Raw genomic sequence first — 18,485 nt, forward strand, 5'->3', positions numbered from 1 at the left:
GTAAAAAAATGCTGTTTTGTATTTGTATGCAATGAAAATTATACACAAAGGAAAATGCAATGAAATTTTATATTACTCCTTTCTCTGTTGCTATAATTGAATATCTGCAACTAGGTAATTTATAAAGAAAATACATTTATTTCTTATAGTTCTGGATCCTGGAAAGTCTAAGGCCTAGGGGCTGCTTCTGGTGACTACTTTCTTGCTGGTGGGAAATCTCTGCAGAGTCCTGAGGCAACACAGAGCATTACATGGTGAGAGGCCTCATAAGAGATGGCCAAACTGGCTTTTATAACAGACCCACTCTCATGATAACTAACCCATTCCCTCAATAATCCATTAATCTAATTAACAGCCCATTCACAAGGGCAGAACCCTCATGACATAATCATCTCCCAAAGGTCCCACCTCTCAACACTGCTATACTGGGGACCAAGTTTCTAACACATGAACTTTTGAGGGACACATTTAAACCACAGCATGTTTCAAATTGTTCAACTTAATTCTCCTAAAAAGAAGCAGCCAGAAATTATACACTGTTGCCCATTAGGAAAACTGTAGAGAATTTTTCCATTCTAGAGATGTAATTCTCATTTTTGTTGAGATTACAATTCCTTTGAGACTCTGATGAATTGTGCCCAAGGAAAACACACATGCTCATCTATTCACCAAATTTTGCTCATAATTTCAAGGAATTTGCTGACTTCCTCGAGAGTCTCCAAATCCCTAGTTAGGGAACCCACCCTAAAATAAGTGATAAAGCTGTCAATGAGTATTGTGTTGTAACCATATATCTTGGTATGTAGATCATATAGCAGAAGTTTCAGGTATGACCTGAGCTTCTTGGGTAGGGCAATGGAAACCCTTGAACTCCATTTATTGTTTAAGCAGCTATTGGGCCAGGACACACCGAAGTCCCAATTCTGAGTTTTGTCACCTACTCAGTCCCTGAGCCTTAGTGTGACAACATTGTAGCTTCTTCAATGACCAAAGAAATGTTGGATGGTGAGAGTCAGATTACTGATCTAAATGGTCAGCATCCCTAGAACATGTTTATCCTCTTTTGTGCTAGAATGTAGAGTCCTTCCACACACAACACAAACAACTGCTTAAATTGTGACTACAAACACCAAGACAAATCTGCTCATGAGCAAATTTTTAAACTAACATGAAAACTATCTTTAACATGATATAGATTCAAGCAATACCTGCTTGTATTTTTAAAAGAATAGTCTCCTATTTACAATTTAAAAGGTCAGATCACAAAGTGTTTAATGCAATGAATCTTAAACAAACCACTCCTTTCTTACTCTTCTGGTAGGTTCCAAAATCTCTCTCCAACTATGACACCCTCCTGGATCAATCAAAAAAAAGTTATTTGATTCCTCTCAGTAAAAATTGTGTAAACAAATAACACCATTGACTTTACTCTTTCACTAATGCACTTTCCATTGTTTGTATTCCATTTTTAATGTATCTGTTCCTTTTAAAGATTTAACTGTCTTCAAGATATGTATCTCATTTGCCACAGTATAAATCCTTAAACAGCAGGAGTCTGTTCTGTTCCACCATGCTCTGATTTGAAGTAAGAATGAATTTCCTCTGAAAAAACTCACAGCCTTGCTTTGTGGCTTGTGTGCTATGGGTGGGTCTCATCTGCCCCTCTGTTCCATGCCTTGTAGGCTAGTGGACCTTCACAGGAACAGAAGCCTGTTCCCCTTTGGGCTTCATGAATTCCATTTACCTCCCAATTGACACAATGCCACATTGAAGTATTTTTAAATACTTTTAAATAGAGATGATGGATCAGATTTCAATCTTTACTAACACATCTACCTTCCAAATAGTAAAAATAATGGAGTGCTTACATTAACCAAAATGAATGAAATCCTATGAAAATAATCGTTAAGGGGACTGGCTAATCTGTGGCCCAGAAACTCACTTTGGCATTTGAAAAATGGCCTCGGATTTAGTAGAGTCACTGCCAGGTTTCACCTGAGACTCATCACATGACACATCATGCTTGTGTCTGTTTTTTCAGCAAATTGGCATTTTATTATTTTTAAAGTCTCCACATCTGTAGACAAAATGTACCATATAAATACTACCTTTCATCTTGCATACAAGTACATGAGGATAAGTGATATTTATGATTTTTTTTTATTTTAAGTTGTTTATTGTAAAATAATTTACAAATATCTTGCTGTCTTCAGTAATTAAAACAATGGAGGAACAGTTTCTTCTGACAAAGACAGCAGTAAGCAATAAACAAAATCAGCTGGCTGAATTTTCCTTTTTTACCCCTTGTCTGAGGACAGAACTTGATTTTCATTAATCCAGAGCTACAGCACCAAAGATAATTTCAGTCAGCCCTTTTGTGATGACAGCTTGGTGGGTGCAGTTGAATGTCAATGTCAATTTGTCAATAATCTCAGAAGCATTCTTGCTGGTGTTGTCCATGGCTGTCATCCTGGCACTCTGCTCACTAGTGGTGGACTCCTTCAGAGAGTAGTAGATGCTATTGGCCAGATTGTATTCCTGGTAATTTTGCAGTGCATCAGCATCAACATCATCGTAGATACTCATGCTCTCGGCACTTGCAATGGTATTAAGGGAAAAGATGGACTTTTCTTCAGTCTTATACGAGATGACAGACCTGAATTGATTAAAGTTTATGGAGCCATCATCAAATTCACATCCAGAATTTAGTAATTCAAGAGCAATGACTGACACATCTCCAAAAGTAGGGGGCTTTCTTCTCACTTCTTTGAATGCCACTAGAAACTGGTCAGAATGCATCCTATAAAGTACGCCCCTCATTTTGTCACTAATTCCAACAAGCATAACTTCTTTCCCAACTGCTGTTAGTGTAGCAACCTTGCTTTTCATCTGTTTAGCAATGGAGGAATGAATAGCACCACACAGTCCTCGATCTGAAGACACACCAACAAGGAAGTATTTCTTCTTGTCTTCAGGCACCTTGATATCAGCTTTTTCATACAGAGGCAAACATCCCAATCCATATATTCAAGCTGGGTTCAGCTCTCTCTCAGCTCAGGCGTATTTTGCTGCTGCTACCATTTGCATAGACTTGGTAATTTTCTGGATGTTTTTGATGGACTTTAGTCACATAGTAACATCTTTCGAAGCTGCTGTATTTCGAACTTGAATCCGTTGTGGCTGCAAGGTCCAGGCCAATAGCCCAGCGATGCCTGTACAAGAGAACATGGTAGCTGCAGCCCTGCTGAAAGTCGGTGATATTTATGGTTTTAAAAAATTATTTTCTGGCCGGGTGTGGTGGTTCATGCCTGTAATTCCAGCACTTTGGGAGGCCGAAGTGGGGGGATCACCTAAGGTTGGGAGTTCAAGACCAGCCTAATCAATATGGAGAAACCATGTCTCTGCTAAAAAAATACAAAACTAGCAGGGTGTGGTGGTACATGCCTGTAATCCCAGTTACTCAGGAGGCTGAGGCAGGAGAATCACTTGAATCCGGGAGGTGGAGGTTGCGGTGAGCTAAGATTGCACCACTGCACTCCAGCCTGGGCGGTAGAGCGAGACTCTGTCTTTAAAAAAAAAAAAAAAATTATTTTCCAAATTTGCTGAATAAAAATGGCTTGAGAAAACTACATTTTCCAGGATATATTGAAGGATCTCCAAAGGAAAACAAAGGCATCCACTTTTGTACATTCATATCTTTTCATTGCTCTTTGAAATAATCAGAATGTCAGGACTTTGGCATTTCTAAGGGAACACTCTCAGGTATTCTAACCCGATAGTTTTAATTCCTCCTTATTCCTTGTAATAGTTTATACTCTACAAAAGATAAGCTTTTCTCTCACTATCAACTTTTCCTTCCACTTGATAAACAATGACACTTTTTAACGGGTTCTCAAAGAAACTAAAATTAACCTAGATCAATTTCAGTGACTTCCTTATTTATACACTAACTTTCTTAACAATATCCTTAAAAACATCATCCAACAGAGCTCATCTATTCACCTCTGTCTTGAACATCTTCTCTATGAACAGTAGCTCTTTTTCAATTGCTTGGTAACATTAGGAAGACTTGAGTTTTCTCTTGGCGATAAGAAAAGAAAACACATTCCTGTTTTGATTCTGTTATTCTAAATAAAATTAAAACTAGAAAGCAAACATTTAAAAATTGACACAGGATTTTCTCTTTCCTGCATATGCTGTAGTTTTCACCCTAAAATGAAGCTGCATATGATTTCTGATATTCCAAGTTTTCCAAAATTACATGCTGTGGTATTATAATAATAGCCTTTCTCAGTGGAGCACCTAATACACTGACTTTTGGGTAAAGCACGCTACTCAGGAAAAGTTAGCCACACAACGTTTAGCCAGTGATATTAACCATTGACAACCATGCAGTGTTGGATACTCTGACATATCCAAGGCATATGTGGCTGGGATGCCCACTGAAAGTCACTTGCTAACACTTCTGCCAACCGCACTAAGTTCAAAGAAAGCTCTTCTTTTCTTAAAACACTATCACAAAGTTCCGTACTTTTTGAATATTCAAGATTCAGAGCATAAAGGAAAACTGATAAGGAAAGAAAGGAGAAAGACACAGCTAAGGAGACAGAATTTGAAGAAGGAGCAGGATCAAGATCCTCAGCTGAGGTGAAAGATCCTTTGTTGATGAGTGAAGGACAAGGCTGGAAAGAAAATTGAGCCATTTTCCACCCTCTTACATTTTGGGTTGGGGAGACAAAGGGTTGTTCGTCATCTTGATTTGTACAAGATCCTCATAAATTAACAAAGTCTGCCGTAGAAAAGTTTTAAAATTTTTGTTACCAAATTTATCCATCATTTCTTTCTGATGGCTTCCAGGCTTGCATCCTGTTTAGAAAGGCTGGGCTCATTTCATTAATTCTACTGTTATAAATAAATTTACACATATTTTATTCTAGTAGTATTATTGTTTGATTTTAAAATATTTTAATATTTGCTCCATTTTGAGTTTATTTTATGAAAGTTGTAAAGTATGGCAAACATCTTTCTTGATGTAATTTTATTTCAATGCAAATCTCACGCAATGTACACTTGGATCAATCAACTGATCTTTGGCTGTTTACTAAAGATCTACTATATGCCAAGTCAACGAGGGATCCAAAAGAAATATAAGACATGGCAGGCCGGGCGCGGTGGCTCAAGCCTGTAATCCCAGCACTTTGGGAGGCTGAGACGGGCGGATCACGAGGTCAGGAGATCGAGACCATCCTGACTAACACAGTGAAACCCCGTCTCTACTAAAAAAATACAAAAAACTAGCCGGGCGAGGTGGCGGGCGCCTGTAGTCCCAGCTACTCGGGAGGCTGAGGCAGGAGAATGGCGTGAACCCGGGAGGCGGAGCTTGCAGTGAGCTGAGATCGTGCCACTGCACTCCAGCCTGGGCGACAGAGCGAGACTCTGTCTCAAAAAAAAAAAAAAAGACATGGCAGTTGATTTCAAAGAACTTATCCTTTAGTTGGGGGAAATGGCTAACACCCTGAGACAATGGCTAACACCCTGAGAACCAGACAGTGTATAATTAAGTACTAAACACTGTGGTACTGCCTAAAATTGCTGTGAGAGCTCAGAGGAAAGAGAGATCCACCTGGGCTGAAGTTGTCAGGGGAGACTTTGTAGACAAGTTGGAACTTGAATTGGATACGTATTTCTCCAAATACCAAAACAGAAAACGACAGGCTGTGTGTATGTGTCTGTGAGTGTGTGTAGTTCAGGAGGACGCCTGCTTTTCACAAAGCCACCTGTCTACACAGACTAAATAGGATTTAGATATTTACTTGCAGATTTGAGACAGGATTTTAGAGCAAGAAGTGGCAGAGTAGCGACTATGGCAGTAAGAAAGACGTGCCCTGGAGAGCAGTGTTTGCCTGTGAGTCTTACTGCCCAGGCATCTGCTAGATCCTCCCACTCCCTCTGCAGAGTACCCCTGAGGTTTCACCTACCCTGATGCGCCAGAGAGTTCTGCCCAGTGTCCATAGGCATCCCCTCAATGCCGCTTTTCATGAGCAACTGGCTGAGGCCTCTCTTCTTGCACTACTTGAGTCACTAGCACTCTAACTCTTAACTAGCCCAAACATCCTCAGCTAAGTGATAAACAGGGAATACCACCACAGGATATCACTTCCACAAGTCTGTACTGCTGGTGGGAATAAAAGCTGGTTCAAATATTGCAGGAAGCAGAGGAGAGAGGGATGTGTGGTATTTACCTACACATTTAAAAGCCTTAAGTTTTTACATATCTTTTCATCTAATCATTCAACTTCTAGAAATTTCTTATTATTTATTTATTTATCTACCTATTTAATAAAAACATATTGTTTATCACATGGCAGGTGCTGTTTTAAATATTTTTTAAATTTACTTATTTAATCTTCATAACAATCCCGTGAGTTAGGCACTATTGTTATCTTCATTTTATAGTTGAGGAAAATGAGGCACAGAGAGGTCAAGTAAGTTACATATGGTCACCAGCTAGTACATGCTGGAGCCAGTATTTAAACCCTTACAGTCTGATTTCTGAAGTCAGGTAGACTCTCAAGTCTATTTCTACCTTAGAGGTAACCATACATTATACCACTTAACCAGTCATCACGGATGAACAGAAAGATTTTGAGACAGGCTGTTCCTTCAATACAAATGCATTAATGTCTCCTGTGTGCCAAGCGCAGCCTTTGTTCCCCTGGAAGAAGTGACTTAGGCACTGATTTTCACACTGAGGGTAAAAGCTCATCTGTGGATCACGAAATAACTTTAGTAGATTGTGACCAGAAAAGAATTTTAATGGTATTGAAATGAACAGAAATTACCAGAAAGTGAGTTTCATTTCATGACTTTTTTTTCCATTTATATGTGTGTCACATGCATACGTCCGATACACAGGTGAGTGCTGGGTCACAAATTACTATGTACTTTTATCCTGAGCTGCAGTCAGAAGGGTGTAAAAGTCATAAGTCTAACAGAAGAGACAAATATTAGATAAGTAATTAAGACTGGACAACATAGTAAGGCCATATCTCTAAAAAATATATGAAAAAAAACAATTAGCTGGACATGGTGTTATAGACCTGTAGTCCCAGCTACTCAGGAGGCTGAGGCAGGAGGATTGCTTGAGCCCAGGAGTTTGAAGTTGCAGTAAGCTATGATCATGCAACTGCAATCCAGCCTGGATGACAGAGAAAGACCCTGTCTGTAAAAAACAATCTTTTAAAATTAAATAAATAATTAATATAATTTCATCAAGTAGTTTTAAAAAATTGCCAAAATTGTCTAAATATAGATTATTAAATAAATTATGGTACAGCAATATAATGGAATTCTATCCAGAAACTAAAATTATAGATAAGTAGTAATGTGGAAACATGTGCAAGATATATAGATAATAAGAAAAGACAGATTATAAAACATGTTAAAAAATACATATATATTTGCATGAAAAAGGATTAAAAAGGATAGTCATCAAGATATTCCTAGCTGTGGAAATTATATGAAAAAATACTTTCTTCTTTTGTTTTTCTGCATTTTCTAAAATGAACATAATTATTTTTATAAACTATATTTTATATACAATAAGATATATTCTTATATATGATATATATTAAGGATTAGTACAAGAGTTAAATAATTGTTGCAAGCAATAATAATATTAAAATATTAAATGATTATTACTAATTAAAGTGTTTAAATATATAAATATAATAAACCTGTAAAATATATTAAAATAATAACACTAATTAAGTATTAAATTAAATAATTAAATAATATTAGAAAGGACAAGCTAGTCAATAAAAAAATGGGCAAAGGATGGGAGCAGATAATTCATGGAAGAGGAACTTTTCTGCCAAATAAACACACAAAGTGATACTCAACCACAATCAGTTGCAAATTAAAACAACAGATGCAGAGATTTTAGAATATTACTTTGATCAGTTTCACAAACTGCTAACCCTGCCCTAGAAAGACAATTTTAAGAAAGTCCATTATATGACAATCTGGAATTTTAGAATGGAAATAATGAGTATTCACCTTACAAAGCAATAGGTTCACTCTACATGTCACATATCAAACTGGCCCAGGGCACTTAACATGTGGTTTTATATATGCCTCAACTTCCAAAGGCCAAGAGACTGAAATACTGACACTGATGAGCAGCTCTACAATATCACAAAATAAGTCATCAAATGAGGTACGAAGGCTTCTCTAAAAAATACAAAAAATTTTAAATTTTATAAAGATTAAATAAGTAAACTTTAAAAATATTTAAAGCAGTACCTGCCATATAAGCTATATATGTTTTTATTAAATAGATAAATAAATAAGAAATTCCTAAAAGTTGAATTTTTCCTATCTTAAATTTTAAATTTTAGATAGGAAAATAGCATGCATAGACATAACTGACACTTTTTCAGTGCTCTCTCTACACACACACACGCATACCCACAGACTCACACACATACTATATTAACCTCTTAGCATACATTATCTCATTTAATCCCTACAACAACTTTATGAGTTGTAGTTATTACTTTAGTCCCATTTTTACTGCAAGACAGCTGAGGGTATAAGAGGTTAAGTAATCTGCCCCACAAACAGATTACTGTTTGTGGTAGAAGAGACAGGATTTGAGCCCAGATCTCAACGCCTCCACAGTGCACAATCTCAGGCATGGGGGTAGTTACACACATATTGATATCTGGCACTTAGTTGTGCCTGATGCTAATTAGAATGTAGATTTTGGGGTCAGAAGGTTTTAAAAATGGGTCTGGGAATTATTGGCACTGGATATAGATTCTCTTAAGTCTCCAAGTGATGACTTTCTTAGAGTACACATTCATAACTAATATAGTTATGAGTGGATTTTTCCCTGGTGAAAATTTCATAAAAAACGTGTCTTGTTCTGGAGAGAATTTTTGCAAGTGTGCCCAATAACGAGGAAGATTATCATGGTCTTTTTCTCTGCTGATATGACTTAAATAAAAGAAGACCAAAATCATTGTCCTAGGCTCTTTCTGTAACATTATAAAATATGGCTATAATATATTTGGCCTGCAGACTTTATTATTATGTGTTACACCATAGTCATTAGAGTTGTGACAATAAGAATAATAATGAAAATAATAATAGTATTAATGACAGTAACCCACTAAGAAAGTTACACATGATAACCAAGTGTAACAGCTGCGAATGGAAGATGAACTTCAAGTTTTAAATTTTATTGTTTCTGGGAGATAGGGTCTATCTCTGCAGGACCTGACAACTGGAAAATATGAATCACTTGGAATGGAACACACACCATAATTGTCATTCTCTATGGTTTCCAACAGTAATGGTACTAGCACTTGTGTTAACTATACCATTTTAGTAGTGGCTATTAGTTGCATTAGCGGTAGCGACGATGATTGTGTTTTATTTCAATAGTTGGCCAACATCTTTCATGGGTACTCATTTGTCTGAGATTCCCTTGTTTCTCCCAGCCTCATTTTCTCTGTGCCCTTATTCCTTCATTTTTATATTTTATCCATTTTACAAACCACCTAAAATAATTTCGGAAATAAGATCAAAATAAATACATGCATAAAGAGCCAAACATTGTCATCTCATAAGTCAGGGTTAATTTTTCTCCCTTTAGACACAGAGGTCCAGAGTAAATGGCTTGGCTAATGGCTTATAAGTGGCCCCTGAGTGGGAGTTGAGGATTAAGGTGTCAGGTGCTGACATGATGACACTAGACCACTTCTTTGTATTGGCAGAGAATTGAGCACAGTTGCCGTTACTTCCTAATTTATTCTTCCTGGTATAAAGTTGCAGCCATTTCTAATCAAGCCTTGTAGACTGTGGCCATTGGAGAAAAACTGGAAGGGTGAACCGAGCAGAGGATGACTTTAGTGCGTGTTCTGTGTAGACAACTGTTTTTAACACAAAATCTCTTTTGTTTCATGTTTTTATATGAACTCCTGAAAGTAGTAATGATTGCTTATGTTGCCTGTCAGGTTATAACACAGGGTTTTAAACACATACACACACATGCCCATGTGCACACACACACAGGGAATATGTCATTACAACAGGTAATTAAGCAATTGTTAAATATATTTTCAGTGAATCTACCAGAGCAAATGAAAATTTAATAGACAACAACATTATAGCAACTAAATATGTAAATAAAATAAGGAAAATTACTAAAATATTTCCCCCCTCCCTCTGCCCAGTTTCATCAAACCCACTACTCATTGGGTACTGCATGGCTGAGGTAGAACCATGGTTTATGGCCATTGCTGGTGTCCCTGGGGCCAGAGCAATGAGTGGCAATAGGAAGTAGAACCCCAGTTAGTTCAGAATGTGGTTCTGATTCACTGTCCTCACCACTGTGTTGGGACAGAAGCAAACAGTAGGTACAGATCGCCTAAAGAAAAAAAGGGGGTGTCTTTATGTTCAGGGAAAAGGTGTAAGAAGAGCAAGAGCTGAGAGGCTGCCTTCAACACTGCTGCTGCTTCAGCTCATTTTTTATCTTTTCATCCCTCCCTCAGAGTTCTCAGGGCTGGAGCTCAAATTCAGGTCTAAGCTAATAGAGAGAGGGAAGGCAGGAGGTTAAACCAAACTGTTAACTGTGTCTCTTCAAAACTGACATTTAATACAGGGTGTAAATCACTAGGGGGGCCTGTTATTCCTTCAGGAATGCAATTACATAGGGTCAAATAAAACATGAAAGAAACCAACAAGTTTTAAAATGTAGTATGTTCTCAAAAGTAGGCAAGAAGGAATGTGAAGCAGTCCAAATATGCTAACACTCCCTGCTGTCCTATAGGAGAGGATTATGAGGAGAGGTTTCTGCTCTTGAATGATTATGTGGTTAAGCAGGAGTATGGGAGCACGTCACCCAACCCAGCCACTTCACACTGGACTCTTGGCTTTCTGCAGATCCCTGCATTCATTCAAAGCAGGTGTAGGCCCTTCTGCCTCGCCAATTACTATTACAGTCCTATTACCAGGACTGCCTCCACTTAACACTTTTCAAAATGTTTATATGTCTATACAGAATGAACACTGTGGGATTTTTGTTTTTCTGTTTTTCTCTTTTTTTTTTCTTTTTTTTTTTTGAGATGGAGTCTCGCTCTGTTGCCCAGGCTGGAATGCAGTGGCGTGATCTTGGCTCACTGCAACCTCTGCTTCCCGGGTTCAAGTAATTCTCATGCCTGAACCTCCTGAGTAGCTGGGACTACATGACACCACACCCAGCTAATTTTTATATTTTTAGTAGAGACGGGGTTTCACCATGTTGGCCAGGCTGGTCTTGAACTCCTGACCTCAGGTGATCTGCCCGCCTTGGCCTCCCAAAGTGTTGGGATTACAGGCATGAACCACCACGCCCAGCCCTGTTTTTCTCTTTCATGCTAAAAACCAAAACTCCAGCAGAATCTTTATTCTGTGACTTTGAAGATAGACAAAAATTTAATGTTGGACTTTTGCTAAAGATTTTCCAGTGGTTATGGCTACCTGTAATTTGTGTAGTGCTAATTTCTTCCACGGGGCAGGGTGGAAGGTAGGCTTGTGTTGACATTTTGGGATGTGTCTGTTAACAGTTTGGAGGGTTTCAAACAATTGGATGTCTTAAAACCTTGGGTTTTTCAGTTTAACATCCTCATGAACTAGGGTGACCAACTCATCCCAGTTTGCCTGGGGCTCCCTGGATTTTAGCGCTGAAAGTACAACCTATGTGTAATCAATCATTTTTTTTTTAAGTCTTGCTTTTAAACGTACAACAATAGCATGGTAGAAACTGTGTGTAGATTGTGTGAGGAGAGGAGATGGCTGGGAAGGGGCACTGGGATTACAACCAAACTAATTATAAAAGAATTTGAACAAAACAGACAGGTCATCTGGGTTCAAATTCCTGTATAATCACTGATTTTTATAAGCTAGTTCTCACTTCTCCAAGAAAAATACAGTTTCAAATGAGTCATGATTAAAACTTGATTTTTCTTATCTTTCTTACAAAATGAATCAAACTATGCAGCCAACTTCTCAGAGTCTAATTCCAAAAGGTGCGGATCCTATCTGCTTTGGTTTAGTTGGCTGAATCTTAGGTTCCCCTTCCTGTACCTTTCTCCCTACACTCTCAACCAGGCAATGGTGGCCTGAGGCTGGTTCTTATGAATCCTCCCTCCAGGAGCTGCTGCAGAGGGTGAGCCAGGCCACCTCCTGCACACTGACTATGCTGTCACCATTAGGTATGTCTCTGAGATGCACCATTTCCCAAGCTCATTCCTACTTCAGCAATTATGCTACAGGCTCCCAGATCTTTCTAGAAATCCTTTGTCAACTCCATAAATTGCATGGCTACCCCAGCCCATGAGATACACCATTTTGACTGAAAGCTGAGTTATCAAAATCTTAGGGCTCAGTTCAGCTCCTGAAAGCAGCAGAACTCTGAGGAGTCCGAAGATTAGAGGAAAACTAAGTTCACCTTACAAGTTTATCTAAGTCCTTTGACTTTTTACTTGAAAAATCCATATTCTGTTTTTGTGGTATTTCCTTTTCTGTATAAACGATGCTGAGTGGTTTTATTTCACCAAAAATAACACAAAGTAAAGCAAAAAGTAGTAACAATTCATGTTTTCTCTCTTGACTTATGATTTATGCCTCTTTCCTTAGTGATTCCCCTTTCCTGTGCTTAAAACTCAACTGTTCAGATCAGACATGCTGTAAATATCAGTCTCTAAACTTTGTCAAAGACAAGGAAATTGACGGTAGACAGCTAGAACAAATAAGGACTCAAAGACTAAAGGAAGAGACTAGGAAGGGTAGAAAGGTGCCTCCCTGCAATTTTCAAAGGAGTATGAGGTATGTGCTGGGGACAAGAACACGGCCTTGGGAAGCAAACAGATCTGGGTTTGAATTCCAGCCCAGGCACTTATTAACTAAGTGATCTTGGACCGGATACTTCATCTCTGCAAATTTCAGTTCCTTATCTGTCCCATGGGATAATTCTAGTTTCAATATGAGCATAGGAAATGATATATGTAAAGCACCCCTAACATAGTAAATGTCTAATAAGTAGTAGTTATTATTACCATAGTGATAGATTTAACAGGAAAAAGCGACCCCTAGCAACACCCCAGTGTGTTGCATGCCACAGCACCCTCAGTGTTTTCACTGCTGGGTTTCTTCCCTAATGGACATCTCTAGGAACTCTGAGCTCTTAATCTCAGTCTTCCACCCACACTCCCTAACTAGCCTCAGGCAAATCACTTATCTGACTCAATTGCTTCATCTGTAAAGAGGAGGATAATAATATTTACCTTCCTCAGAGGAATGTTGGGAGAATTAATGAATGCTTGCAAAGTACCCCGAGATGTACAGATGAAAGGCAGTACAGAATTGCAAAGTATTATTATAAATATTAGTGTTATGTTAACACATTTGCATGCCTGCATGCATGTGTGGGCAAATTTGCACCTGAGAGCATCGGATGAAAGTGTGTGACTTTCAAGTATCATCCTATGAGTACCTCTGGCAGCCCATAGACATCTATGTCTGAGCAATTTATACACAGTGCAACCGTCCTATAAATGAGAACTTGCCCAGAAAAAGAAATACTGCATTGGGTAACTGGTATAAAATCAATCATAGCCCAGGGTTAGGTCCTTTCCTTCTTTGGCTAGTGCCATGATCCTTCCAGCTGCCCATAAGGATGAAGACCTATGTGATCAGCTCCCTAAAAGCAGTGAAGTGTAATTCTTTATCTTTTGTTTTTATGTTTTTGTAGACAAGGTCTTGCTATTTTGTCCAGGCTGATCTCAAACTCCTGGTCTCAAGCAGACTTCCCACCTCAGCCTCCCAAAGTTCTGAATTACAGGCATGAGCCATCATATCCATTCTGAAGTATAACTCTTTTTCAGACTTCTTTTTTTTCAACCAAAAAAAAATGACCTTGAGCCTCAAAGAGTTTGTTCCCAAATGAACTATATCTACTTGCAAAGCACACAGCCATAAAATCAGATTGCAAAGAAACACCTTCTGCAAAGTTTCAATTGCTCTCACAGCCATGTTCTGCCCCTTGCACATAAGCAGGGCCAAGTTTCACCTCTTGCTGCTCTCCTCCTCTTCTCTGCTTCCTCCCATTTGTCCCCACTCCCACCAACTCAATCCCCTCCCCACTAAGTGGTATGAGGCACGATTGCTACAACACTATTCACTAAAATAGTACATCACATAACTCACAGGAGACCAAGTCTGTGGCCTTTGCTTTTAGGAGTACAAGAGTAAGAGCCAGTGGAAGTTACAAGAGGTAATTAGAAATCCCTCATGCCTCAGGACTGAGCCCTCAGCAGACATTCCTGCCTGTGTGATGATGTGGCCTCCTCCTCAGATTCCAGAAGAGTAGCATATGGGCATGAGCAAGATGTATGTCTGATCTCCACTGCAAGCTTTTGCATCCTGGCAAGAGACAGCAAGGCTTATTCCAGACCCCAATTCTCATTCCTGCTCCAGCCATCATAAACACCTACTGACACCAATGAAGGACAAGCCTGTAATCCTCATAAAAGAACACTCATGAACCCTAGAAACCAGAGAAAGTAATGAATGCTAGCTTTTAAACTGTCATACCTTCTGCTCCTGAGCTAGATTGGACATTGAGGAAGCAGGTGACTGCTTTTGAGGTATGGCTAACAAGTGTACACAGGCCTCCCTGTTGCTAATATCTCCTTCCACTAGCTGAGCAGATGGCCTGAAGTCCCTATAAGAGAGAGTAAGATACTCTCTCTGGAAGGCCATGTTTAGAATGGTAATATGCTACCTGAAAATCAGCATTTTAAATCATTCCAGTGGTGTGCTGGAACTAGCTCACAGCAGCTCATGAGAGACAACCATGTTCATCTCTCCCCACCTCTATGGGGGAAAAAAGTGTGAACCTTTACTGCACACTACTGATTAGCAACCACTTTCATCCATTATCACTTGATCACAGATGAGTGTATGCTATTAAGAAGGAATGAAGTCCAGGTTAGTTTTGAGGCTGGGAAGCAAATGAAAATATTGGGAGGCACAAAGAGCTCCCCGGGAAGGAAGGTGAACATGGAGGGAAGAGGCCATTATTGCCAAGAATCTGGGAGCAGCCACAGGTACTGGGTGCCTTGGAGAGCAATGACCAGGATACCGGCTTCAAGGTTTTGCCAAAGGTGGGCTAGCCTTGTGCATTTTCACAGCAAGTAGAGGATGCAGCAATCTTCACATTCCCTAGGATGTTAGGAGAAAAAAAAATCTGGGTTTCAGGCCCTTTGTTGCCCTAGCGACCTGTATAATCTCTCTCTGAGCCTCAGTTTCCTTCATTATAAAATGGAAACAACAGTACAGTTATCTCTTGGTATCTGCTGGGAATTGTTTCCAGGACTCACAGTGATGCCAAAATCGGCAGATGCTCAAGTCCCCGATATATTATGGTGTAATGCTTCCATAAAACCTTTGCACATCTTCCTGTATACCTTAAATCATCTCTAGGTTACTATAATACCTAATACACTGTTAATGCTATGTAAAGAGTTGTTATGCTTTTTTTTGTATTATTTTTATTGCTGTAGTTGTGTTAAATATTTTTGATCTGTGCTTGGTTGAATCTGTGAATGGGGAACCCACGGATACAGAGGGCCAGCTGAACTAATATAACAGGATTTTCGAAGGATTTGGGGAAATAATGTCTGTAAAGTACTTGCTCCTAATCATGTTTCTAATATGACAAACTGATGGACACTTCACTGCTCTCTTCTTATTCTATTTCTCAACAGTATTTATCATGATCATCAATCAATCTGGACCTGAAACCCTCAACTCGCCTGGCTTCTGAAACTCCATACTCGTGGTTTTCTTTCTATTCCTCCGATCCTACCTCTACTGGGTCTTTCTTCTCTACCCTTTCTTGGCTTAATCTGGAACCTCTTTCCCTTTCTCTTGTTTCTTGGCTCAGCTTCATTAAGCAATCTCATCTAGTTCCACGGATTTAAATGTTATCTTTATGCTGATGCCTACTAGACTCCAAGAATTATCCTCTGTCTTGACCAGTGGTTCTTAAAGTGGGAACCCTGGACCAGCAGCATCAGTATCACCTGGAAACTTGTTAGAACTGCAAATTCTGAGACCCCACCCAGCCCTCCTGAATCAGAAACTCTGAAGGTAGGGCCCAGCAGTCTGTGTGTTAATGAGTTCTCCAGCTGATTGTGATGCACACTGAAGTTGAAGAACAACTGCTCTAGACTAACATATTTAATGGCCTCATTTCCATCTCTCCTTGTATGTCTCACAGAAATATCAAACTTCACATATCCAGTTTCATGTCTTTTTTCTCTCCCAACTTCCTCAGCCCACATCTAATCCATTAGTAGTATTGCTAATTCTATCTCCAATTTATATAAAAAAGCACCAGTTTCTCCACATTTCTCTCACCATCACTATAATTAGAAGCACCATCTTACTTTTTCAAGTAAGACCAATGCAACATTTTCTACTTATTCCCCACTTGTCCCCCTCCAGCCACAATCTCCATACTGCAAGCAAGCAAGATCTTTTAAAAATGTAACTGGGCTCCTCCATCCTAAAACACTCTAAGTGGTTTTTCCTTAGACCTAGAATAGGATCCAAACTCTATACCACGGTCTCCAAGGCCCTACCCGATTTGAGTCAGGTCCACTTCACCTCGTGGCAGCCTCTCCCTCTCTACTGCATCCCAGCTGCACTGGTTTTCACTCTCAGTTCCCTGGAGAAGCCAGCTGCTTTCTGCCTCAGAGACTATGCCCTTTTCTTTGAAATTTTCCTTCTCACCCTGTGAATGGCTGGCTCAGCCCTGCAGTCTCAGCTTAAATGCTTTCCCTTTATGTACTTTTTTTACCACCTATATTTTCCTCCACAACCCACTATTCTCAATCATCACCTTTTAATTTCCTTCCTAGCATGTCCACAATGTATAATTTTTTTTTTTTTTTTTTTTTTTTGAAACAGAGTCTCTGTCTTTCAGACTGGAGTGTAGTGGTGCGATCTCTGCTCACCACAACCTCCATCTCCCAGGCTCAAGCGATTCTCCTGCCTCAGCCTCCCAAGTAGCTGGGATTACAGGCATGCACCACCGTGCCCAGCTAATTTTTGTATTTTTAGTAGAAACGGGGTTTCACCATGTTGGTCAGGATGGTCTCGAACTCCTCACCTCAAATGATCCACCCACTTCGGCCTCCCAAAGTGCTGGGATTAAAAGCATGAGCCACTGTACCCAGCCCACAATTTATAAAAGTTCTGGCCGGGCGCGGTGGCTCAAGCCTGTAATCCTAGCACTTTGGGAGGCCAAGACGGGCGGATCACGAGGTCAGGAGATCGAGACCATCCTGGCTAACACGGTGAAACCCCCGTCTCTACTAAAAAATACAAAAAACTAGCCGGGCGAGGTGGCGGGCACCTGTAGTCCCAGCTACTCGGGAGGCTGAGGCAGGAGAATGGAGTAAACCCGGGAGGCGGAGCTTGCAGTGAGCTGAGATCGTGCCACTGCACTCCAGCCTGGGCGACAGAGTGAGACTCTGTCTCAAAAAAAAAAAAAAAAAAAGTTCTATTCAGTCATCTACTCACTTGATGTTGGTTTTATCTTGTTTGTCTCCGTTCTTCTCATCCTACCACGCTGAATGTGAACTCATGAGGGAAGCAGCCTCATATATTTCCATCACTGTCAGTGTCTGGCACAGTGGCGGGCACAGGGTAGGTAGTTGTTGATGTAATCACTCTTATTAGCGTGTGAAAAGGAGGTGGGGGAGACACCCTGTCAGGCCTTTTGGAGCTCCTAGGTGCTGGATCCTAAATCACAAGGAGTCAAAGCCTCACATAAGTTTTGTGTTCCTATGTGCACAGGCCTGAGCTAATAGGAGGCAACCACTGTCTGCAAGGAGCATCCCTTCTAGATGAGAACACAAGGTGAGACGTACATGCATGCAAACACTGGAGAGCAAGTGAAGACAGACACAATCAGAGATAAGACTAATTGATCCAAAATCTAAACACCATGGGAATTTTGGGGCAGGACCAATAAGAGGGCACTAGGATAGGTGAGAAAAATGATAAATTGGCAATAGGGCAATTTCCTCATGTGAGCTCCTCATGGGCATGAGATATGTCTTTTTGTTATTCTGTTAAATACCTGTTTTATTTTGCTTAAGGGCATAACTTCAAGTAGATAAAGAATGTGTCCATCCCTAAGGAAATCAGGGCCCGCAGTCTAGCTAGGAAGCCTCCTTTCTTTTTCTAAGGAAACAGCCTGCAAGCAGCATAGTCAGCTGTAAGGATGAATTGTGTATAATACAGTGTAGGCTTTATACCCAGGTGGCTAATGCAGTCCACAGAAGAACTTAAAAGGTTCAGAAATGACAAAGCTGGCTTATTACAAAACAGTCAAGAACTTTCCTCACTTCCTCTCCTTCTTCCCC

At 39.8% G+C, this 18,485-nt stretch overlaps 1 pseudogene; it reads right to left on the reverse strand.

Moving 5' to 3' along the window:
• Positions 1-2,331: 2,331 nt before the first annotated feature.
• Positions 2,332-3,228, reverse strand: LOC103229008 (ATP synthase subunit gamma, mitochondrial-like; annotated as a pseudogene).
• Between the last annotated feature and the right edge of the window lie 15,257 nt (positions 3,229-18,485).

Source organism: Chlorocebus sabaeus, chromosome 24, assembly GCF_047675955.1.
Source record: "Chlorocebus sabaeus isolate Y175 chromosome 24, mChlSab1.0.hap1, whole genome shotgun sequence".
Taxonomy (NCBI): domain Eukaryota; kingdom Metazoa; phylum Chordata; class Mammalia; order Primates; family Cercopithecidae; genus Chlorocebus; species Chlorocebus sabaeus.